We start from the raw sequence: 10722 nt of genomic DNA, 5'->3' as shown, positions 1-10722 counted from the left end.
TTTAAGCTAAATTGTCAAGTACCATTTATTTTCTCAGTAAGTTAGTATTGTAAATTTACTCGTTTTCATCCGAAAATGATATCACGCATTTTAGCCTAACATGATATCATGGAAACGATATGAAAAGTAATATCATTGGAAGCCTTTGATATTGAGACATTGGGACAGAGAAGAAAAGCATTGTTTAGAGTTTGATTCATGTCAAAAATCTTTTTGTGGAACGTCATAAATCACCTTATTCTAACACAAAGCTTAAACCTTGTAGTATCATATTAAAACTTGTAAAGAGAGTGATGAGAAGAAAAAATTGAAAGAAAACGATAATTTATCAGGGTTTTGTGTAATTAAATAAAAAGTGAGAGAAATATTCTTATTTTTTTAAAAAGCATAATCATATATTAAATTTTATGTTGATAAGCTGATTTCTATACGCCAACTAATATTCTAATTTCGCCTTTTGTTTTTCACTGAAATGAAAAAACACAACTAACTGAAATTCGTGACAAAGAGACGTTAAAATTCGAAACACAAGTAACCGTTGAGAAAAAAGTAAAAAACTTGACTTTACATGCGATGCGGTCCTATGTCACTTTTTCTCAAAGTGAAAAAAGGAAACCTTTTTCACACTCCAAAACCTTTGTTTGTTTCTTTAAGGTCAAAAGTTTAAGTGTGTAATTTTCACTTGTTAACTAAAAAATTGAGGATGTCTCGTAAATTCTTTATTAATCAAAGTACTTTCATAAACCATATTTTAAGTTTTTTAATATTGCAACACTGTATTAGAGAAGCATTTCTTACAAATTTTGAATGTATATATATGTATCTCCTAAAAATAATTAAAAAAAATTAGGGGTTATTTGGTAGCCTATCTTATTGCTCGGGGTAGCATGAGTGCATGACCAAGTACTAAAAACTTACAAAACAAATATTCGATTTTACAAGTCATATGTTCAAAAATATCTACATATACTTGAGGGTTGTCGTTAAAGTCAATGGTTCGTCGAAAAACTGAAATATACATGATATAACTTTGAAGTTAAACTAGTTTAAATGCACGTTACAATTGAAATAAATGAAAGAATGATGAAAATAATGTGGCTAAGGATACATGTTTAACATGAATTCTTTAAAACAAATTTCTCGTCTCTGATAAGAGAATATGTAAGTCTCTCAAGGTATAACAACCGGAACAATATTAATTGTTGAAGATAGCCCGAGATCCTGAAATCGCACCTGAAACTTGTAATTAAAAAAAATTATTGAGCATTTGTAAATTGTATTAAACCTAGTTGCAGAAGCTCGATATCATGAACTTGCACTAAGTTCTAAGATTATAACCTTATAGGTCACCGAATTTTACACAACTAAAAACGTTTACGTACCAAGTACCAACTACTTCAAAGCTTATTAATCCTAGACATTCCAGGTATGTCACACAAGTTCCTCACAATTACTTTAAGCACTTCCATATGAAATATATCATTTGAATATGGAGATATCTTCGTTTGTGTATAATCTTTGACAATTCTTAGCGAGTTGTAAGCTCTTTCCAAAAAGATCACAAACTCATTATTTAATAATTATATTTATAATAATCACATAAAATTATTTTTGTCAATGATGAATAAAAGCCATACTAAAATTTTCAAGAAAATGTAAAACCCATTGGAAACATATGCATTATATTACCTATAAAAAGTGGAGGCTCGTTGACATTTTTGTATACATGCATTTTGAACTGGGACAGACACCAAATAAGAGCCTTGTTTTGGTGGTCTTGATCCAGTTGTGTTGGCAGCACTTCTCATGGACTTAGAGGTTGCTTGGTAGTCTCTTGATGGTTCATAGCCTTTTAATCATTCAGACTTAAGGCTACCTCTTAACCATTAAAGCTTAAGAGGCTATCAATCATTAAAAGGTAGTCTTTTAATGACCATTAAGAACTACCAAATAACCCATAGAATGGCAGGTTTGAACCCCTTAATCATTCAAACTTTGGTTCCATTTACATTTAAAAAAAATCAAAATTTTGGATTAAATACACGTAAAAATTTCTGGAACAATATCAACTTTTGTTCTCCTTCGTAGTCGATTACAATCAGATTTCAGGTATGTTATGTTTCTTATTCGACTAAAGGTTGTAAATCAGTTTGTTATTTGAGTAACCGATGGAATCAGATTGTAGATTTTCGTGTTCGATTACAATCAGATGTCTGCTCTTCTATTTAGAGATGATCCACTCCTTCCCCTTTTCACTTAATATAATCTTTGTAGATTTTAAAGATTATGGATTTAATGTGTGAACAAAACTAAACACGGAAGGACCATCACCTGTGGCTGTGGTTGAAAATTTAATGAAATTAGGAGGTTATGATGATGATTTTTGTGAGTAGCCTGCTTGCGGTGCGCACATATGATGTATATATGTGTGAACCCTCGGGTGGGCAAAAGTGAAATTGCACTAATTTTGACGTTATTTTACTAATCTCGTGAAAATAACGTTAAAAGTGATGGACGGTTAATCAGGCATCATGTAGTGGCGTTGATAGCTGAAAGATAAGGGTACATGCACCGATCAGCCGGTGTCCCGATGATTGAGTGCTATGTGCCTTATGTCCAAGGCTTGATGCAAAACTACTATCGAGCCGGGGGTCTCACCGGAAGCAGCCTCTCTGTCCCTATGGGGTAGAGGTAAGGCTGCCTACATCTTACCCTCCTCAGACCCTACCATAGCTTTGCTATTGGTGGGATATACTGAGTACGATGATGATGATGATGATGATGATGATTTTTAGTACATGATCTGAGTGGATTAAAAGAAACCTGAGTTTATTTACTTCTAGCTACATGATTATGTATTTATGTGAATAGTTTTTGATATTCCATGAAGCCCAGTAGATTCCAAGATTATGCATAATTCCATGTTTAGTTTATTGCATTGTCTTTCCTGTAGGCTCGTTGTTTGGCCCAAGAAAGGGCCCAACCCGATAGTTTATTCACTTAATGTCCCAGTGAGGGTTATTAGATTTTTTTGTTAGCTAAATTTGGGTTGGAGCATCCCAGTGAATTCTTCAAATTATGTGAGTAGGTTCTTTATTTTTTAGATATGATTAAAAATGGTTGTGAGAGTTTGAGAGAGAAAATGTTACTGTTCGTGGTTAAATTTGGAGAAGCGCATTGTTCATCTATATAATTTTTTAATATTTTTTAAAGTGGTTGTGAGTGAATAAGAGAGAAAAGGTAATAATAAAAGTATAAAAAGTATTATTTAACTGAAAATGAGAGAGAAAAAATAGTGTTTTTAGTGTAATAATAGAGATGGAGATGGAAAATCGAATGAGAATTATATATCATATCGGGTTAGATTTTCATCAAGAGAAACATGAGTTATGTATAAGAGACGATTTTAAGTTAACATTGATTTATAATATATATTAATAGCTATTCAATTATTATAATTATTATTATTATTATTATTATTATTGTTATTATTATTACTATTATCATTTTCTATTTATTATTATTATTTGCTTAATTTTAGTTTGGTTTTGTTTTAGTCTATCTATAATAAAATATTGTTTGAAACTTACTAATATCATATTGTTTTTAGTTTATTATTTGTGTAATGCTATTTTTATTTTATATCATTTTATTTTACTTATTTCTTTATACCCTATGCACTCACGAAATTTAATTTTCTCAAACACCTTATTACTTATAACCAATAAGGGGGTGTTTGATAGAGGGAATTGAGGGGTGAGAAATGGAATTGGAAAGAATTCTCTTGTTTGTTTATGAAAGAAAGAGGTTTTCTCTGATTTTGTTTCTCTAAAAAAAGCGGAGAAATGGATTTCTCACCCCCTTGGCAGAACCATCACCGAATTGGAGTGGAAATGAAGGGAAAGCAGAGTAGTCAAAAATATCTGATCGACGGCATACCAGTGGAGTTCCCGTACCCGCCCTACGGCTCTCAGCTGGCTTACATGAGCCGATTAATCGCAACGCTTGATCGGGCGCAGCACGCCCTGCTTGAATCGCCTACTGGTACCGGCAAGTCATTGTCTCTGCTTTGTTCGGTTCTCGCTTGGCAGAACCATCACCGCTCCAACTCCAATTCTCTCTATGGCAATGTTACTCACTCCAAACCTCATCCCGAGGATCCGCTCGGTCACGGTGGGGGTTTTCTTCCTGAAGAAATTGATCCATCGCCAGGTATTCAGAATTATTGCTTTATGTTGTATGCTAGTAGACTATTCAATCTCATTAGGTAAGGAGGAGATTGAAATTGAATTAGAGTGTTTTTAATCAAAATTACGTCGTTTTGGTGGCTTAGATGCCTAACAACACCGTATTCACTTTCCCCTTTGTATATACTGCCCTCTATTTTATTTTCTTGTGTTTATATACTGTCCTGCACATTGATCATGCTCAACTTAGTTTACTTGTATTTCTCTTTTTATATGTTTTTTTTTGGTTAAAAGATATTGCACAGTTGCTTTTATCATTACCAGTTAATGTTTCTTTCTCTTTATAAATTACAGCTAACCTGATGCCTACTCTTTCTGAAACAAACACTGCAAATCACAGAAAAAAAGAGGCGTTGTCATCTACTATGCCACGTAAGTTATGTTCAACCAGCATATGAGATTGTAGTTTATGTTCTCTATTACACGGAGATGATTCTCGAGTTTAGTTTTTTTTTCCTGGGCATGCTGATATATTTGCACATGAACGCTGCTTATTTGGTTTAGTTGGCTTACATGATCTGTAGACAAATAGACAAGGCTAATAAGTAGTAGCCATGAAAGTGTAAACATTAATTCTGATAATTCATGGTAATAAAAGCAAGAATCATGATTTCCTGTTAAACATAAGAAGGTACATTGTTTGCTTGTAATAAGGGATTAACGCACTTAAAGCACTTTCTTACGTTCATATTTATCTTTCTTTATAGAATATTATTTGTGTATTGTTTTTGTATTGGTTATTCAGGAGGACACATTCACAGATTAGTCAAGTGATCGGGGAGTTTCGGAAAACAAGCTATCACGTGCCTATGGCGGTTTTGGTTCGTTTTATCCATCTTATCTTTTTTCATCCTACAGTGTACTTTTGGTCTATGGTCTATTATCTTGTTTGACAAGATTTTTTTGTGCAGTATGTTCTTGCATTCTCATGTTGATGAGTTTTCTCTTGTAGCAAAAATTATGCTTAAAAAAGAAACTATTCTAGTTTATTTGTTTTTTTTTCTATATCACATCCACTCTTAGAACTATATTTCAATGTGCTTCGCATATGGTTTTCAATTCTTAGAGAAGCTTGTAAATTTTATTTTAATATGTAAATGCCACATCATTTAATCCTTTCCCATCTGGATAATTATTGCTAAATCTTTAAGTTATGTGAAAATTGTTGTTCTTTTTAACCTTCTGAAATGTTAACATATTTAGTAATATCATAATTATGTTATTAATCGTATCTGTTAAAAATATATTTTTTAGATTTTAAAATTTTAGTCTAATTTATTTGTAATTGTCTTGTAGTCTCACAAAGGTGCTGTGAATTTTCGTGACAAGTCATTTCCTTTCTATGACAAATTGTGTACCATATTCGGTAAGGATAGAGCTACTGGTAGTAAAGCAGTTGCCTTGGAGAAGAAGATGTTGTTCAAGAGACGCAAAAAGGCTCACCTGTTGATATTGAAGACTTTGATTTTGTTGATGAAGCCGTTCCAAATGTTGATAGATCTGAAGGACAAACAGGAAGTGTAACAAGCAAGCGCAAAAGAGGTAGAAGCACGGATGCAGATGAGATATATCGAGAGTCTTGCAAAGATATCAAGGAAGTTTTGCTTCGACTTGGGGAGATGGTGGGTGAACAACTTAGCAAAGAAGGTATGGAGGCTCGTGAAATCTATGAAAAGGTTAGTGATGAGTTGAAAGCTTTACCAGGTATCACTACGAAAAAACGGTTCAAAGCAGCTCATTTGATTGGTAAAGATGTGGATCTAGGACGTTCTTTTCTTGCGTTGACAATAGAAGAGAAAATTGAGATGGTCGAGTTGTATACCGATGGTTCAATGGGATAGTTGTGTACGGTTGAAGTATGTTTTGTATGTGAATTGGTTTTAACTATGGTTGATGTTTTTTGCTTAAAAACTATGTTTTGTATGTGAATTGGTTTGATCAATGCATATTTTGATTGGAATTTATGCATCTTTTTATATGTTTTTTATTTTTTAATAAATATTTGTTATGAAAAAAATACTTGTGCTAATGATAAAGTTGATATAATTCTCTGTTTATTTTCTATGTACCAAACAAGAGAAATGATTCTCAGCTATATTTCTCTACTGAAATCTCTGTACTACCAAACAGAACAGTCAATTCTCATTCTCCAGACCAATTCCCTTTCTCTGCAATTCCATTTCTCTATTCCATTTCTCTACAATTCCATTCTCTGTACAAACACCCCCTAAGTTACAACCTATAAGGAATCGAACCATCCAGAACATCAGACGTCACAATATAATAATGCAATATAAAGTTCATCAACGACCCTCTTTTTGTTTCTTACAACCGGAAATCTTTATTTTCTTTTTTCTTTTTGCAAATAATAATAACACCAAGAGGGCTTACGGCAAGCCGAAGAAATAAAATTAGCAAACAAAAAGGTCAACCGATGAAAACCTTTTTCAGATGATCATCACTCGATTCCAATCCAAACCCATCTTCAGTGATCTCCGTATGCACTCTGTAAGTCCGTACAAGTCTCTGTTTCTGCAATTTATGAACTTTTTAGTCTTTAATTTGCATTAACGATTGAATTTTAATATAAATTGGGCTTTGGATCTTGCTTAAATGGATGCTTGTTTGGGCACATAAAAGTTATTTGCTTTGGATATGATATCATATCATTTTTGGAATCCTATAATATTATTTTTAATTTTAATGTACGTTTTTACATTCTGTAGAAGTTGTGAAATGAAAATTCGTTCAATATCGAATGAGTTTTAATTAGAAAACCGCGAGAACAACATAAATATGTGTGCATCTGATTTTGCTTTAACATTTTTTTTTTTTTACTATTTATCAATTATTTTTATATAATTTACTATAAAACGATTACAATAAAGTGGCAGGCAAACGGGCAACAAGCTGCGCCGCAACCCCCTTTTGAACAGCAAAGCCAATCCTGCTAAAAACGAAGCTTTGGGACCTAGAAGCTGAAGAGGTTCCGTGTACGACGCGCTGAACCCTACTAAAAAATTTCACAGCCTCTGGAGCCAGAAAACCAAATGTATCAAAGGCAAATGGTAGAAAGACATGTTGATTATCTAAACAAGCTTTCTCGTGTTTAACAACTTTGCCCGATTCAGCCTTCAACGCAGCCTGACCCACAACAAACCCACGGTCCCTGAGCCCAACAAGAGGAGACACTCCTGTAAGATCCACACAGGCGTGTTTCCCCCCTGCCCACCCGAACACAAGAATATCAGCTGGTCGTAAAGTAGACCTCCCTTCAATAGGATCCGTGAGAAAGTTAACAGGGCCTCCTTTTTAGCAGAAATCCCTGCCCGTTTAAGAACATCACACAGAACATCCCTAACCAGATCATGTCTGTATTTAAAGCCAGGCAATTCTTTGCAATGCACCACATGGTCACCAAAAGAATCCAAACAGACCTTGCGACAAATTGGGCAAGGTTCATCCGTCGGGAACATAGGGATCATTAACCGGTACTTAAGGATAGCCCGATACTCCAAACCCGACATACGTTGGCCTAATCCTTCAATGGGGATGGCCGTTAGAAAATCCTGAGCCCGAGGAGCCCGAAGGCATTCAAACACCGCCTTTTGGCGAGGGGATAGATCAAACTTCACTTCTAAACTCTTGACGATTCCACTAAATAAGGCACTCGCCACAACATGTTGGGCTTTAGGGGGGGCGGTGTCCTTATTAGAGAACCCGCTAAGATCAAAATCTGGAAGTGAAGTACGTAAACGACTATATTGCACCGTGTATAAGTGTTTGTGTGGTTCTTGCATTTCTGTAGTTAAAAACTTTAAATTGGTTTTGTATTGGTTTTACTGTGATACATAAGACGGTTATGTATCGTTTTTGTAGTTTGGTTGGATTATATTACTAAAATGAGTTTGGCTGAAATTAATGTGATGCAGGTCAAGTTAAGCATTCTTTTGTGACTATTTTTGGTGATTTAGGAACTAAATTATTCATAAATGTGGTCTTTAAATTTCCTCTTAAACAAATTACTTAATGGAGGGGATGATGAACCGGAATACAACTACAAATCATCATTGAGAAATGATCAAAGCAAGAAAGAAGCGTCGGTGCAGTCGCACTTCATCAATGTAGGTCCATTTGTTTCCACTTCGGTAATCTTGTTTTTAAATAAAGTTTTAGTGATTAAGTTGTGGATATGATATAGGTCCCACATATAAAACAAACACGAACGTGGGATTGTGGCCTCTTTTGTGTTTTGATGGTTTTAAAAACGCTTAACGTTAACCATTATGATATTCAAGATTTGGAGGCTTTTTGCAGTACAAACAGGTATCCTTTTTCTTTTTAAAATGTTTGAAGCTCTTAATGTAGTTTTAAGTTCTTTTTGGTGTCCGTGAGAACTGTAACAGAACTCACGGACACGCAAACTACAGTGCTAACCAATAGGATTAGGTAAAACGCGGTTTGTGCTGGGCAAATGACCTTCAAAGGGGATGTAGTTTATAGTATGTAGGGTTGTAAATGAGCCAAGTCACCCGTGAGCTATTCAGATCAGCTTGCTAAAAGCTTGAATCGAGCCGAGCTTAAACGAGCCCGTGTCTAGAAATAAGCTTGTTTAATAAACGAGCCCATGCTTCACTTATTGAGCTCAAGCTGGCTCGTGAGCCTATACGAGCCAATTATTTTATAAAAATAACTAAAGTTATGAAAAAATAACTTAATAATATATATTAGCATATATTATTGTTACTATTTAATTATTTATAATAAAAATATTTAAATAATAATATATTATGTTAGATATAAAATCTTCAAAACAAAAATAACTAAAATGCATATAAATTAAATAGTAAATAAAAAATTAGCCAGGCTCGAGCTTGGAAAGCTACTCACAAACCGAGATCGAGCTTTACAAGTAGAGCTGAAAACAAGCTGAACTTGAGCTTTGGTTTGGCTCAGGCTTGGCTCGTTTACAGCCCTAATAGCATCAGAAGCTTAATCTTAATTTTCTTGAAATGTTTTACGGTCATTTTTCTGTTGCAGTATTTGGACTGTGGATTTGGCATATTTACTGCAGAAACTTTCTATTACTTTCTCTTACATCACCTTTTTTTTGTTATAAATTGTTATTTAATATGTTTATATAATAACTATTATTGTCTATAAAATTATTGATAAAAGTAATTTAGCACTATATACTAATTAAATACTTAATTAATAATAAACTAACCTAGATCCCGCTTGATAAACTAACGATGAGCTTGAGCTTTAGAGATAGAGCTCAATAGTCAATACGAACGAACCTAGCTTGAGCCCTTGTAAGATAAAACAAATCAAGCTTGAGCCTTAACGAATTCGGCTTGTTTACACCTTTTACTATTATTTTATTTTTTTTATTGTGTATACTATTATTAATTTTAGGTTTGAATGGTTAATGTATTCTACTAATGTTGCAGTAGAACAAGAAGAAAAAAGGTTGCTGCTGCTGGTATTCGGATGGTTTTTCTCAACAATTCGGTTATGAGTTTTAGAAATTCTTGCATGTTATCATTGGTAGCATCGATCATTGTCTTTGAGTTCTGGTACAATTTTCCTTTTTGAGTTTAGTTATCTTCACATTTGAGAAAGTTATATTATTTTCTTTGTTTTGATTGTTAAATTTATGTGTTCTGTTATGCAAAATGTGTGCTTTCTTTACGTACTGTTTGGCTTTGATAGTGTTTTGAGCCTTTGGCAATTTGACAAATCAGATATGCTTAATTTGACATATTAGATACCTGCATCCACGCCTGCTTGCGGTGCGCACATATAATGTATATATGTGTGAACCCTTGGGTGGGCAAAAGTAAAATTGCACTAATTTTGACGTTATTTTACTAATCACGTGAAAATAACGTTAAAAGTGGCGGAAGGTTAATCAGGTATCATGTGGTGGCGTTGATAGTCGAAAGACAAGGGCACATGCACCAATCAGCCGGTGTCCCGATGATTGAGTGTTATGTGTCTTATGTCCAAGGCTTGATTCAAAACTACTATCAAGCCGGGGGTCTCACCGGAAGCAGCCTCTCTATAGGGATAGAGGTAAGGCTGTCTACATCTTACCCTCCTCAGTTCCTACCATAGCATTGCTATTAATGGGATATACTGAGTACGATGATGATGATGATGATGATGATGATGATAGATACCTGCATCCAAGGTTGTCAATTTTGTCACTTTAGATTTATAAGTGAACTATCACATAACTGTTACTAGCAAATGTTATAGTATACTTATATGGGATACGAGAGATTTTGATCTCGTTTACCAAAAAGGATAAAATGTCTCCGTTTATTGGGTATGCCGATGCAAGATATCAATGAGATCCACCTTTAAACACGATCTCATACATGCTTTGTATTATCTCGTGTGTCACAAATTTTTGAAGGTCGACAAAGCAAACCGTTATAACAGTCATCAAATAACTTTCATCAATGTC

This window comes from Bidens hawaiensis, unplaced genomic scaffold (genome assembly GCF_021521415.1).
Source record: "Bidens hawaiensis isolate Kalapana, Puna unplaced genomic scaffold, B.hawaiensis_p1.1 tig00036306_1, whole genome shotgun sequence".
In the NCBI taxonomy this organism is placed as follows: Eukaryota; Viridiplantae; Streptophyta; class Magnoliopsida; order Asterales; family Asteraceae; genus Bidens; species Bidens hawaiensis.
The sequence above is the reverse complement of the archived record's forward strand: the minus strand, read 5'-3'. Positions refer to the sequence as shown.